This window comes from Crocodylus siamensis, chromosome 2, assembly GCF_052110815.1.
Source record: "Crocodylus siamensis isolate JL-2025a chromosome 2, ASM5211081v1, whole genome shotgun sequence".
Classification (NCBI taxonomy): Eukaryota; Metazoa; Chordata; order Crocodylia; family Crocodylidae; genus Crocodylus; species Crocodylus siamensis.
The window spans coordinates 219,298,482-219,312,898 of NC_143396.1; the positions used below are offsets into that span (position 1 = coordinate 219,298,482).

Here is a 14,417-nt window from a genome sequence, read left to right on the forward strand (position 1 = left end):
AGCCCCTCACCATTTAGACTCAGTTCACTACATGTCCCATGTGCCTTTATTTCCCCACCCCACCCTACCATGTGATAATCTTTTAGAGCTTCTGAAATAGGGGAGAGTTGAAGGGGGGGGCAGGAGGCGGCAAGTTCCCCTTCTTCCCAAATAACATGACTTCAAAGAAGTGCCCATGGCAGTGGGCTAAGCCCACATACTAGATTGGTTCTGTATGCAGGACCAGTCCAGGAAATATGGACTGGATCATGCAGTTCAATGGACCAGAATCCAAACAGTGACTACGTTTGACTATGCAAACACTATTTCTTGGGCAGTACAGGCCATCATCAGGCACTAACTTTAGGCTTACACCTAGAATGTCTTTCCTTTAGTCAATTAAAGCAAATCCCTGAATAAATAAATAGCCAAACACACAAAACACTTTAGAGGAGTCTAGTGCCATTATCCCTAATTCTACACATAGGGAAACTGAGATACAAGGAGATGAAGTGACCTACCCAGCAGGCCAGTGACAGAGCTGGGAAGAGAGCCCAGACTCACCAAGTCTCAGTTCCATGCTCTATCTATTCAGCCACACTGCCAAGCAAGGTTTGTGTTCCAGATACAATTATGGTTTCCTGAAAATGGTGAAAAATCAGGTCCCTCCTGAAATATGACAAAACACCAACTGACTTCTGTGTAAAATGGGGCTACATGTAGAATCCTTGAAGAAGAAACACAAAGAGCACCCACAGAACCTGTAAGGAGGCCCAGCCAACCTGTTACATAGGTACAACTATGGTCCCGTCCCTATACAGGCAGTCCTCAGACTTACAACAAGATGTGGTTTTCAGGAACCAATTGTAAGTTGAAAGGTCATAACTCGGAACCGATTTTCCTATAGGAACAATGTTATGAATGGGGGATTGGTTCCTGAATCAAGGCCCGATACCCTATTTTCACCAAAAATAACCCAGAATTTTGTACTCAATCAATTACAGATGAGTAATATAGCTACATTAATGTATTTATATTGTAAATAGCAATCATATTGATTTGGAAGGACTTCTTTGAGGTGACTGCTGGACTTTTTGAAGGGCTCTTGGCCAGAGTCTTATCGGCTTTCGTAAACAAAGCATCCAAGAAAGTTTGGGCAGATGTTCTCCAGGGAGACGGGCGACACAGCGAACTTGTTCGCTGGCATCATGTTGCATTGGATCAAGCATCATAAAGTCGAAACTGATGTCAAAAAGTCAAAACAGGCTGTCAATTTATAAACATTGTAAGTGCCATTCATTGCAACAAGAAACATCTTAAGTCAAGGACTGCCTGTATTACAATAAAAAGGCTATTTTCTTGGAAGCAGGTCATTACGCTACAAAGTGGGCTGCTGGCAAGGCTGATACATACAGCACCAATATGGATACTAGCATTACATTAACTATTTTGTGTTAGGTGTCGGAGACATTTTCAGAAAACTACGTTACTATTTGCTAACTGAGTTAAGAGTTATTGTTAGAGCATTCCTGCTATATTTATTTCCTCTTCTGCATCCGAGTTAAAGAAATACACCCCCCAAAAAATGCTCAGTGTACACTATGTGTAAGCCCCAACCAAATCAATTTCAAATGCTTCGAAAGAAACAATAATTTAAAATGTATAGAATATCTAAAATGTATACAGGTCAAGGAAAGAGCAACTGTTTTTTTTTAAACTGGTACAAATATGTACTGAAATAATGCACACTCCAGGTAAAAAAGCCTTTCTAAAAATACTCAAGAGAAAAAAAAAAAATTGTAATGCTTACCTGTATAGAACCAATATAGACCTGTACATGTATAGAAGCTGCTTTCCACCATTAGACATCCAAGGCCCAGATCCTGAAAACACTTTCATGCATCCAGTTATTTCCAGTGATTTCAGCGGTGCTACTTATATACTAAAAGGTCCCAATCTACAAAAGCTTCTACATGTACTTTAAACTAATTTCTTTGCGCCATCAAAAGATTGATTTTAGATTTGTTTTGCATTACTGCAGAACTTGTTTTTAATGGTTTATTTTTTATTTAAAAAGGAGCTGACCAATACAAATCCTAGTCTAAAACTACAGAAGTATTTAAGTGTTTGTTTGCTTAAAAATAAGATACATTTTTAAAAGCCTTAAATTAAAATTTCAGCACCTGAAACTCAGCAAAAGGCCCTGAAATAGAAGTAAGTTCTTAACATTAATTTAGAAATTGAGCCAGATTCGTCTTTGAAGCCTGTCAAGGTATGCAAGGAGTTAATCTGACCCAATGTATATGTAATGGTTAAAACAGCATTATTACACATGCATAACCAAAGTAGCACTTCCCTGGGAGTTTTGTGAGTTAGTGACTAATGGCCAAGACTCATACATTGAAAAAAAAAAAAAATTACAAATTTGATTCTTCTCTGACTTGTCAATATCCGACTTCAGGATTCTGACCATCTCTAAACCGCTAAGGGACATCACTAACCCATAAAACAGTAAAAAGGAACACACTTTCCTGCACCATTTTAAAAATAAAATTTATATCATCATTCTAAGTTGAGAAACAGAACACTCAAGTCAGATCTTGACAGGTAAAAAGCCTCGAGTCATCTCTAACTGCAACAGTACAAACTACACAGTGGTACAACTTAAAAAGATGACAAAGTATTGGTATCCTTTCGTGCCAGAAGTTACCTATCCATAATATCATTACTTTGAAACATGTAAAGTGCTCAAGAATATCAATTAGGATATTTTACAATAATAGATCAAGTGCGTTAGTGCAAATAACTGTATCATTCATCAGCACAAATTCTGCAAGCAGAAAGGAGTTATCTTACTAAGAGTCTCTAAACACAGTACTTAGCTATTATCAAGTTACCTCAAACTTTGTAATAAAATTTCTGCCAAATAACATCAGTCCTTCTTGTTGCAAGACTGATGACTACATCTAGTTCATATAAAATATAGCAGCCTTAACAAAATGATGGTTGGTATCTGAAAGTCTGGCCAATGAAGACTACACATCCCAGGATGCAAAGGTTCATCTTTATCTTGGCTGACTGAGCTGACAGAAACAGAGCACTGCATACTGGGACCTGTAGTATCCCTGCACCCCAGTTTTACTAAAAATAAGGCCGTAGGTGGGCCATATTTCAAAATTTCCATTGGCCGCATTGTGACCATCTCAGTGTATGACATAACATACATGCAAGCAGAGAGGTAGTTACCTGGGTTAGTCAGAAGTCAGGGTATATTTGCATCTTACAAACTAACTAAATCAGTGATGCATGTGCCACACCTATAGATTACCTTATACAGATGTAAAGAATAGTGAAGTCAACATTAGTTGTCATATTTATGAAACTTCCTAAACTAAATTAAAAGAACCACAGACTTTAGTAAAAACAAGCAATCAACAAACAATAGGCTTGCTACATTTAAGTTTGTAAAAAAAAAAAAAAAAAATGTTCTGGTTTATATGCATTATAGATCTCTCTCACGGTACTTGTATATTAAAAAAAAACAAAAAACTATGTTTATTAATCATAACAGGTTTTCAAATAATGCTCCAATTTTCAGTGGAGAAGGTGTTTTGTGAAGGGAATATTTTTCCTGTCCAGTATACTTATTCATCTGAAAATAAATTACTCTCTTCCTCCATCTCCAAAATGCACTGAAGCAGGAGCTTGCCCTCTCTCTAGAAAAAGGAGTAAAGCTTAGCTGAAAATTAAATGGCTGTATTTCAGTACAGGCCTCTGAAAAAGCATACACTGTACTCTAGTTCAGCAAAGGGAAGGGCAGCTCCCCCTACCAGCCTGTTCTAAGAACGCTTTAAATCGAGGAGCAAAAATCATCATACTGTGTTCCAAACCCAGAAGTCATTTTGCATTCTGAATTAATATATATGTATATTCCCCACAAGGCCTAGGAAAAATGCACTTAGAAGCACAGCACAGTTCTTGAAGCATTTCTAGGCAGGCAAGCAGCAGCACCTCCATAAACATGCAACAGAAAAAGAAGGTTTAAGGGAGTCAGGAACATGAGAGACAGACAGTGGCCTGCTGCAAAACACAACACACACACACACACACACACACACAGAGCTAAAGTCACCTGAAAGACAATCTAATTCACTTCCCCATACTGGTGACAGGCCTCAGAAGCATCTAAAGGTTTCATCAATACAACAATACTGTCCATAAGGCCAAAAAGACAGCTGTTGCCATGGTTACAATCAGCCAGTTTATCAAAAAAATTATTCTGATTATTCAGAAGTTTTACTTAAGACAGTTTAAAAGCAGCAGCAGTTGATCTCTTCAGTTAACTACTGTTTTGCTTTGAAGTATACCATTTTGGAACGGCACATAATTAGTAACACTTGGATCTGCAGAGTTGAGGCGGGGGGTTGAGGAATTTAGGGAGGGAAATCAATGCCTTTCTGGGACTCTTCCTCTCATCAAGTACTGACAACTGACATTCTATATACAGCCAAAACAATGTACAGAAAACGCATCTTTTGGCTCTTGTGTTTGGGATCTTTTCATAGGCCTACAAATAAAAATCCAAACAAAGACTAGCTCCCCAAAACATTCGCCCTTAACAGGTTGAAACCTATTCTCCTCTTTCCTTATTTTAACCATTTATGCATCTGCTGTTCCCTAACAAATTGAAAACTTTCAAAGCACATTCTCTAATTAAAGAGAAAGAACCATTTCCTTCATTTAAGGGTATTTTGTAGTGCATGAACTCCCTAACATGGCCTTTTATCCTCAAATCATAACAGTGATGAAGTGCTGAATTCCTTGTAGAAGAAAAAATAACCTCACCACACTATTTTAAGAAATTATACATGCTTTGCAAACAAACTACTTACAATAAAACTCACATACACAATCTATAAAAAAAAGCCTTGGTGAGTAGGTTTGGTGGCTTTGTTTATTTTATTTGGGGGGAGAAGGGGAAACAGACTTGATTTAAAGTGTGTGCATTTGCAATTGCACAGGAGGAATCTTGGAAAGGGTAGCCTATATACAACAAGTCAAACCATCTCAGTTTGAAGAGATTATAAACTCTGTAAAACAAAGGTTTACTTGGGGACACTTCTGGAGATTATGAACTGTTCGAGGAACTTTGTACCATTTCCATTCTAATATCTTATAACCAATGCAGGGACTGTTACATCCTTCCTTATGAGGAACAGAATGTTCCAGAAGATGTTTTGCAAAGTTCTTTAAAAAACTTACAGATCTCAAGACTAAAAATTTTGCTAGTCATAATATAAATCGAATAATCTTAAAAGATGATGCAAGCGAAGGGACTCCTGAACAAACGTTATATATTTTACAGAAAAGTGTGATGGCCATGACTATATTCAGTTTAAGAATAAACAAATCTAAAGAAAAAAACATTACAATTTCAGTTCCCACACCTGCCCAAGTCTCCTCGCAAACTGTTCCCATTTAAAATCATATTTTAAGATTAAAGATTTAAGGAACTATTAATAAGCTATTAAGATTTAAGGAAGTATTTTAAGATGCTTCACTCTTCATTATTTTTTCGTAGAAAACCACACCAAAAAAGGTGTAGGTAGAGCTATAAAGCACCATCAAATGTATAAAGAAAACAAGCTAAAAGAAAAAAAAAAAAGAGAGAGAGTAAAAATAGAATAATCTTCTTCAGTAAAGAAATTCACATGGGAGAGGTTTTTAAACCAATACTTATTATCTAGTCATTACGCTGGATAATAAGAAAATGCCAAGTTCGGGTCCTCAAAATAAATCTATGCCTTCATTGGCACGAACCAAATACTTGGTCCACGTTACCAAGCTTGGTACAAATTACCATAAAATACTCAAAGCTATCCTCCAGTTCACCTTCCCTTAGCAAGACAGGGACACAAACATCCTGCAGTCAGTACACATACCAAAGGCCTATGCTACATTTGTTTCACCGCAGCAAACCTCCATGGCAGCAAGAGATACTAGCACAAATCCTGAGCCTAATTTTTCACACTAGCAATTGGGTGGGGGCAGTGCACAGATGCAAGGAGGCAAGAATCCTCCCTTCAGACCTCGAAACAGCTGAATTAGCCACTGTGGGTTCTTATGTCTTCCTGCATGTGGCAGAGGGAAGAGGCACGTGGCAAGACGCATAGGGTAATAGATCTTTTTACGTGGTCCGTCCTACGCAAGGTTTTTTCTCCCAGATGATAAATTCCAAAATGTACCTGTCATCATCCAGTGCTCGTCCCTCCCTAGAGAGAAAACACTTGGGGGTTCAGCTATCTACAGAACCTCGACACTCGTGAAAGAGTCAGAATAAGCCGCACCCCCCCCCCACACACACACACTTTCAAACAGAGCTATCTGTAGCAATAAAGAAAGCACTGCACATCAAGCCCATAGTACTTTTTCATGATAGGCACTGAAAAGTATTCAACTTCTTGTTAAAAATCTAAGCAGCCAGAATCTTAGCATTTAAATGTCCAAATCCAGATAACATTATCAAGGGTATATTGGTTTATCCTGTTACTCCAGTGATTTAAATTGTACAAGGTGGCATCTGCCTCTTTTAATGGATACTTCCTTAGAACACAAGTTTGTGGCCAAAGATGCAGAGTTTAAGATATCAACTAGTTGCAATATTTACTACAGACTTATCCATGGAGGTGAACACAGTGGCAGATTCACAAAGTCACCAAACAAAAAAAAACATACTTCACTTTAGCTGGAGGGCATGGAAGACAGGTAAAAGGAAAAAAAAAAAAAAAACTTGTTTTATTCCTTTAAATCACCAATTAAATTCCATATTAATTCAATGTTGATGTTTCTAATACACACCGACGTATCCAAAACATACCAAATAATAAGGTATTTCATCAAGTCTTTCTTAGTGTTAAGATTCAACAAGAAACATCAGTAATAAAACAGATTCCAATGTTACCAATTCATGTCATCCCTAGTAAAGGTCCTCAAAGCAGAGTACAAAAGGAACATTACAGAACTGTTCTATAGCTACAATAATTTCATATTTAATGCAAATTATTTCCACTATAGAAATCTGCATTAATAACGTCAATGATGACGCATTATTAGCACACAGAACTAAACAGCCTTCAAAGGCTCAGTTTAAATGTATACCCAGTACAAAACAAGAAACCAATCTCCCCTACGTACAAGCAGTTCAGCACTATGCAAAAAAAAGTTTACAACTTCTACTATGTGTTCAAAGCATCATAGTATACTGTTCCTGAAACTGGAACAGATGCAGGATAAGAACTATTCAGGCTTTGTCCTAGGAATACTGCAGAAACTGCCCAAGCGACAAGGCGAAAGGAGGCTTCAGAGTTCTTACACTCAAACTTTTGCTCGCTGCCAAAGCTGGGAGGCCAAAACTGAACATGCAATGTTTCTTATATGCTGAACCTATGACTTACTTCCTACCACCACTTCAAAACCTTAGCTAAGGATAGCTTTCATAGTTTCACTTCCAAAAGGGAAGAAAAATCAGTATCAGCTACCCAGCAGACATGAGCAACCTACAAAAACACAAAACAGGCACATATAGACCAGTTTAAGATGCACACAAACTTAGAGGCACATGGGAAAATACCACAAAGAGGATAAAATGGTCTGAATTTTAAACCTTCCAATGGGTAGTTATTCATAAACAGAATACTTCTAAAATGAAGATGAATGTTTTAGCAGAGTCTCTTTAGATATCCATCATACCAGGTTTGCTACTTAACTGAACCCTAAATTTGGCAGTCGCTTCAAACCTTTCATTGTCCACGTTAGTAGAGGTCAAGCCAGCTGCAGAAATTAAGTAGCTGAACTCCAGCCCCTGAGAGGTACTACTTGTAGAGCAAATCCCTAACTTCTGCTGGACAGTACCAAACCAAGACTTCCTTAAGAGCCTCAGAGGGTGACAGACTATGATAAACAGGACAAGAATGAAAAAAAAAAAAAGAAGAGTCATGGACTGCCTGACATAGTTTGTGCAGCTAACAGCTGGTACAAAAGCACCTAGGACAAATAACTACACAGACAAGATAATCAAATTTCTCCATCTCCATGGAGTTGCAAGTTCAAAGAAATGAGTTAAAAAGCACTTACCAAGAGAAATTAACTAATTATGACAGCTTTAAAAAAACTTAACCAGTTTCCCCAAAATAAAAAAAAAAAAATCTCGTAAATCCATCCAAGAGGCCCTAAACCTCCTCAGATTAAAAAAAGAAATAAAGCTCCACATCCTGTGATATTTTCACTAAAAAAAGACCACTGACTTTTTGAACTAGTCCATGCTGCTGTGTTTTGGGGTTTCTCCCCTTCCCAGTTGGTTCGTTCCTCCTACTTTCAATAAAGGTGCCCTTTTTAAAAGAGACTTTTTAATTTAAAAAAAAAAAAAAGAAACAAAGTAAATGGACAACTGGTAACTGTCTAGTAGAAAAACTTTCTAACTAACTTCTATTTTAATAACATAGGAAGGGGCACCTTTGTTGCATTTTAAATGATATACTGGAAACTAGGCAAAAGTATAAAATCAAACTTCTTTATAAAACCAAAAAAAAAAAAGCTATTTTTGTAACATCTCTTACAGTTTTCCTTCATCAAAAATGTCAAAATAAAAACTTACTTTTGTTAAGCAACCTTAACCAGCATGAGCTTTGTGTTAGTGCACAAAAGGCAGAAGATGAAAATGGACTACAAACAGAATGAAACTATCCAGGTGTCTTCACTGTCCATGGTAAGGAAAACACAAGTAGTAAACAAATGCTATAAACAGCAAAAAGCACATGAAATATTTAAAATGCTATAAAACTAGCAGGGGTGCTCAAAACACAGGAACAGAAAAGTACTTGTCCTTTAACATGATAAGTGCCACCCATACAGTGAAAAACCTAAACTGAGAAAAAAAGCCCAGACTAATCCAAAATTAGCCTATAGTTATTTAAAATGTTAATACGTTGGAGGCACAAGCTGCCCACCGAATGCTCAGACCCACCATATACCAGAATACAAAACTTCCCCACTCCATGCAAGTTATTGTCCCCAGTGGGATTTTTTTTTTTATTAAAGCAGTCACTATAGCAAACAAAAGTCCATTGTCAAGCTCAGTGCTTGGGCCCAAACAAGCATACAGGGATTTAAAAAAAGAAAACCAGAAAGATGACAAACCCCCCCTCCCCGAGCCTCACATCTACAGCAGTAAAGATATAAAATGAGCAGAGAATCACTGTTACTGACAATAAAAAGGGTGGGGGCATGTGTTTTACCAGATACTGTATTTTGAGAGCTAAACAAAGCATATTCTAGCATGTGACTGAAATGTGATGACATCTATACACCAATGAAAACAAAAGCCATCACTTTCCTCTGGCAACCCTTCTCCATCCCAAGATTCAGGAACTTGGCAATGCCTCCAGGTTGAAGCATGCTGGTACCCCAACCTGCATGTAGCCTCATCTGGTGACACTTGAAGAAGCAGAAGTTGAATGAAGGGCTCTACATGCCGATCCAGTAGGAATCCGTCTGCAACCCTAACTAACAGTACAGTCCCGCAAGTGCCCACCTCGCTGCCCAGGGAGAAAGGGACCCATCGGCAGCGATGAAAGGAGCAAAAGAAAAAAGAAGCAAAGAAGGATGGGACTAGACCAAATGGCATAGTCCCACACAGAGCCCCACTCCTCCTACACAGGCGCAGAGGTGGGAGAGGAAAAGCTCAGCTCATCACTGCAAACACGTGCCAGAGTCAGAGTGTGACATCCCAGGGGCCTCCTTGCACCGAGCCTGCACCTGGGCAGAAAGGGCAGCAGGGCTGGGGGAGAGGAGGAGGAGGAGGGGAAGAGCGGGAGAGAGACTTAAGAAGAACAAGTGGCAGAAGAGCCAGGAACACTGCCAGCACCGCTCTGGCCACAAAGACAAATTAAAAAGAAAAAAGGGAGAAAGGAAAAGAGAGAGAAGAGGCCGGCGCTGGGCTGGGAGGGCCGGGAGGCAGCGGAGCAGCATCCTGGTGGGGCTGGTGAGGAAACTTCCCCAAGCAGCGGAGCAGGAGGGAGTCGCAGCGGCGGGGGAGGAGGGGGAGGCCTGGAAGCCACCAGCACGGCAGAGGGGCCGGGATGCGCGACGCGGGGGGGGCCCAGCGCCCCCCGCCCCCGAGCTGTCACCTCCCCCGGCCCCTCCTCCCGCCGGCAAGTAACCGCGGGGCCGGGCCGCGCCGTGCCGCGCCGCGCCGCGCCGGGCCGGGCCTGAAGTTGCGGGCTGCAAGTTGGATGCGGAGTGGCGGGGCGGCCCCCCCGGCCCCGACCCCGGCCCGGCCGCGCCGGGGAGTGAGGGGACGGGAAGGAGCCGCGGGCGGGATACTGCACCCTGCTGCTGCCGCCGGCGGGGCCGGGCCGGGCCGGGCGGAGGACGCGTCCCGCGGGGATGGTGCGGGGCCGCCGCCGAGGCCCGCGCCCGCCCGCACTTTCTCTCCTCGGCGCGGGGGGCGGAAGATGGTGGGTCCCTCGCCCGCTCCCTCCGCCGCCGCCGCCTTGTCCGCCGCCGGGACCGGGCCGGGCGCTGGGCCGCGCTGCGCCGCCGGGGCCGGGCCGGGCCGGGCCGGGGGGGCGCGCTCAGCGGCGGGGGAGCGGGAGTGACACAAAAACAAGCCGCGAAGCTGAACTCTTCTTCGATCCCATTCACCCGGCCCGGCCGCACCACCGCTCGCCGGGATCCCTCCGCCGCCGGCCCCCTCCCCGCGCGCTCCAACGGCCTCCCCGCCGCCGCCTGTCGGCTCGGGGTGCGCGCGGCTCCCGCTGCCGCCTCGCCTCGCCTCGGCCCGGCCCGGCCCGGCCCGGCCCCGCGCGCTCGGCCTCCGGGGGATGGGAGCGGCGCCGCCGCCCGCGGGGGGCCGGGGGGAGGGGGCGCGCGGGGCCGCGGGCGCGCGCGCGCGCCGCGCCGAGGAGCGGGGACTACTTGCCGTGTCGGTGCGGCGAATTTATTTCCCTTTGCCTAAGGAGCGGGCGGTGCTGCGGCACCCATTGCCTAGGGAAAGAGCCCGGATGTGAAGTGAGTGAAACTAAAGTCGAGTGAAGTAGGGCAGCAAACTCTGGCGGAGCGGCGGCGGTAGCGGCGGAGGGGGGGCGCGGGCGCGGGCGGGGGCGCACAGGAAGCGGATGCCCGGGCCGAGGGGAGACGCCGGCGCCCCCCGCGCGCAGGAAGCGGCCGGGCCGGGCCGGGCCCCCCCCCCCGCCCGCGGCTGCACAGGAAGTGGCGGCGGCGGGGCCGGGAGACCCCCGGGCGGCTCGGCGCGGCCGTGGGGACAACTCCATCACCCAGCTCGCCCCAGGGGCACAGGAAGTTGATGCAACAGGGCAGCGGGGGACGGCGTGCAGCGGGGCTCGGGGGGGCGGCCCGCTGCAAGGGGAGCCGGCCGGACCCTGCCCTGCCCCGGGGATCGGGCGTGTACGGGTGGGAGGAGCTGGCCGCAGGGACGGCACCATCCCCATCCCCATGCAGGAGGCTTTTCTAATGCACCAGCTCGGGGGGAGCCGGGCGGGCATTTCTGCTTCCCGAACCAAAGGGGCCGTTCTGGGGGCCGATACCCTCGCAGCCCGGTGTCGGCCCTTTCCCAGCTCCTAGGCCGCCCTAGTGCGCACCCCCGTCCCCCAGCTCTGCCCTCGCTGCGGTCGGGCTTATTTATTGAGTCGCTGGCGCTGCCTCATCCCGCGCCGGCAGCCGCTGCCCCTGAGATTCAGGCTGCTCCGTCGCCGGGCGCCGAGACCAGCGGCGAGGTGGGAAAAGGCGAAGTTAGTTCGGGTTAAGTTGTGCGGGGACGGCCGCTGCCCGTGTGACCACGGGAGCCCGAGGCGGGGATTCGGGTTGGATCGGGCAGAGCCCGCCTGGCTGTGGTGCCTCCCGGACCTGCCCACATCCATCACCGCAGGGCAGTGCCCAGGGGGCAGGGGCTGGGCAGTGCCTGGCTACTGGCTGGGGCTCCTCCATGCTACACCAATACCAAGAAGAATCAGCCCATGACATTTGAGTGTTGATGTCCTAGCATCCTAGGACCTAGAAAATGAGGCTGGAAGGGACCTCAGAAGCTCACCTAGCTGTATCCCCTTCTCAAAGCAGGACCATCCCCAGCTAAAACTTTTTTATCACTGATAGGGCAAACCCTGGCCACTTATAGCCAAGGTCTGTAAAGTTATCCTCTTCGTTTGAACCTCGTCTGAGTCATCCTTGCAGAATCAGTGGGATATTAAACACTGCAGGGTTTGCGTTAACATTGGCAGTCAGTTTGAGAAGCAAGTCCAAGAGGTGCCTCCTCTTTTAGAAAAAAAAAGGCGGGGGGGTTACGCAGGGGTATTTATTTTAAATGTGCACAACTGGGGAAGAAAAGTAAATGTGTGTACAATATCTGTAGAGGTTTCAGGAAGCCAGGATGAACTCATGATGTTGTGAAACTAAATCCATGAAGCAGTCCTGATGAGTAACTCAGGGACTCCTTGTAATTGGGTGGTAATATACAATTTTATCATCTAGAGAATTCTTATGTGTTCAAAGTGAATGGGGATTTACAGCCAGGGATGCACTCGGAACTGGCTCAAAATTGGGCTGCCAAGGTACTATTTATTTAATTAACTGTTAATTTTCCAGTTCTTTTCAGTCAGCTCCTCAGGTTGCCAAATCCTTGTGATTTAACTCAGAGACTTGCAAGACTTGGTGTTTTTGTGGAAACCCTAGCTTCTATAATTCTGGGAGAAACTTGGCTTTTATTTTTTTTCTTTAAATGAGTTTATAATCTGGGTGGTTGTGCAGATGGACTTGAAAATATACCATTAAGGTTTAGAAAAAAACACTAACAAATAAAAAGCAACTTAAATTTGTTATTTTACAAACAAAAAGTGTTCTTTTTTTTTTTTTTAGCCAAACTCTTGATTTTGGGGGACCAAGTCTTCTCTGTCTGCTATCAGGTAAACCAGTACAGCCTGTTCTATGGTCGAGTTGTTGGTGACTAAGCCAGCTTTCCCACTTGAGCTAGCCTGGGTGAGGAGGGTGTGTGAACACCCAGCAGGACCTTTGAGAGTCAAAGGGCGGATGAGTTCCCTGTAGGCCAATGGCCATCTATACCTGGAGAGGACATAAATGCCACCAGGTCACTTTGCCCAAAGAATCACCAGTGTTGCAAAGCAACTCAGTTAACCTCATACCAGATCGTTTGAGGCCTGGATTTATAACAGGAGTTGGCAATTATTTTGGGTGCTTACTGAGTTTTGGCAAGCCATTGAGGGCCGCATGACAGGCAGCCCAGGGCAGATTAATATTAATTTTCTAAATTTTTGGGGGGACCCACGGGCCAGATAGAATGGCCTGGTGGGCTGCATCTGGACCCGGGCCACATTTTGCCCACCCCGGTCTACAATGACTGTCAAAAAATAGAGCAGAGTAAAGGAGGGTTGTTACAGCATCTAAGGCACCTCAACAGTTGCAGCAGCCTTCCGACTGACTTGATATGATTTGTAACAGTAGGATTGTTGATACTAAAAATCCATTAAAACCTAGAACAAACCAGGCCATGATAATGGGAAACTTGCAATTTTGGGGTGTCTTATGGGTTAACAGGCTTGAGCATGTGACTCACAAAATTTTTGCTAGACATTGTAGCTTATGGTCTGAAGTGTCTTAGTGAAATGAGTGTATTCATTGTTTTAATAAACTCCACCCAATCTACTTAGGGGTAATACTGGACCATACACTTAGTTCCAAAAAGCACGTATTAAATACCAAAGTCAAGGTCAACACAGAAAACAACATTCTGCATCAGCTTGCAAATTCCAAATGGGGAGCACATCCATCCCCACTATACACTGCTACCTTAGTGCTTTATTTATTTGTGACTAAATAAGCCAGCACCACCTGTAGACAATCAAGTCACAGTAAACATACCAACATCCCCCTAAATGATACATGCAGAATTATAACAGGCTGCTTAAAGCCCACCCGTGTTCCCTACCTGTACTCACTACCTGGCATAGTGCCCCCTTACATCAGGAGGAAAGTAGCAGGCAACATTGACTGACAGGTACGAGAGTCAGACAACTAACTACCACCTGCTATATGGACATCAACCAGCGCACCGTTGTCTGTCACCAAGAAACAGCTTTATGTTCTCTACTATACCACTGACCACATCACCACAATCAGCCAGAACTACCCTCTGGCAAAAAGAATTGGGGAAGCTAGGTGACAACACTGTTGAATGGAGCAAGCAAAGAAATACCCCCAGTGGGCATCCGACTCCAATTCCAAATGGCACACGTGCTGGAGCCTGAACAGGTTGAGTGTGGGTCTCAGCAGATGCAACTTTCTAATGAAATCATGGGCCTCTATCCAACTGACCAATGTGTTTGTCAGGATAAGCAAACCCTGGGTAATCT

At 44.6% G+C, this 14,417-nt stretch overlaps 1 protein-coding gene across 1 annotated transcript in view; it reads right to left on the bottom strand.

Moving 5' to 3' along the window:
* The window catches only part of PHF21A (PHD finger protein 21A), a 240,794-nt gene extending 229,688 nt beyond the window's left edge, over nt 1-11,106 (bottom strand). Inside the window, exon 1 of the mRNA XM_090033022.1 lies at nt 10,958-11,106. The gene's annotated coding sequence lies outside the window, so the exon portion shown is untranslated. The remainder of the gene's footprint in view (nt 1-10,957) is intronic.
* Nucleotides 11,107-14,417: the final 3,311 nt, after the last annotated feature.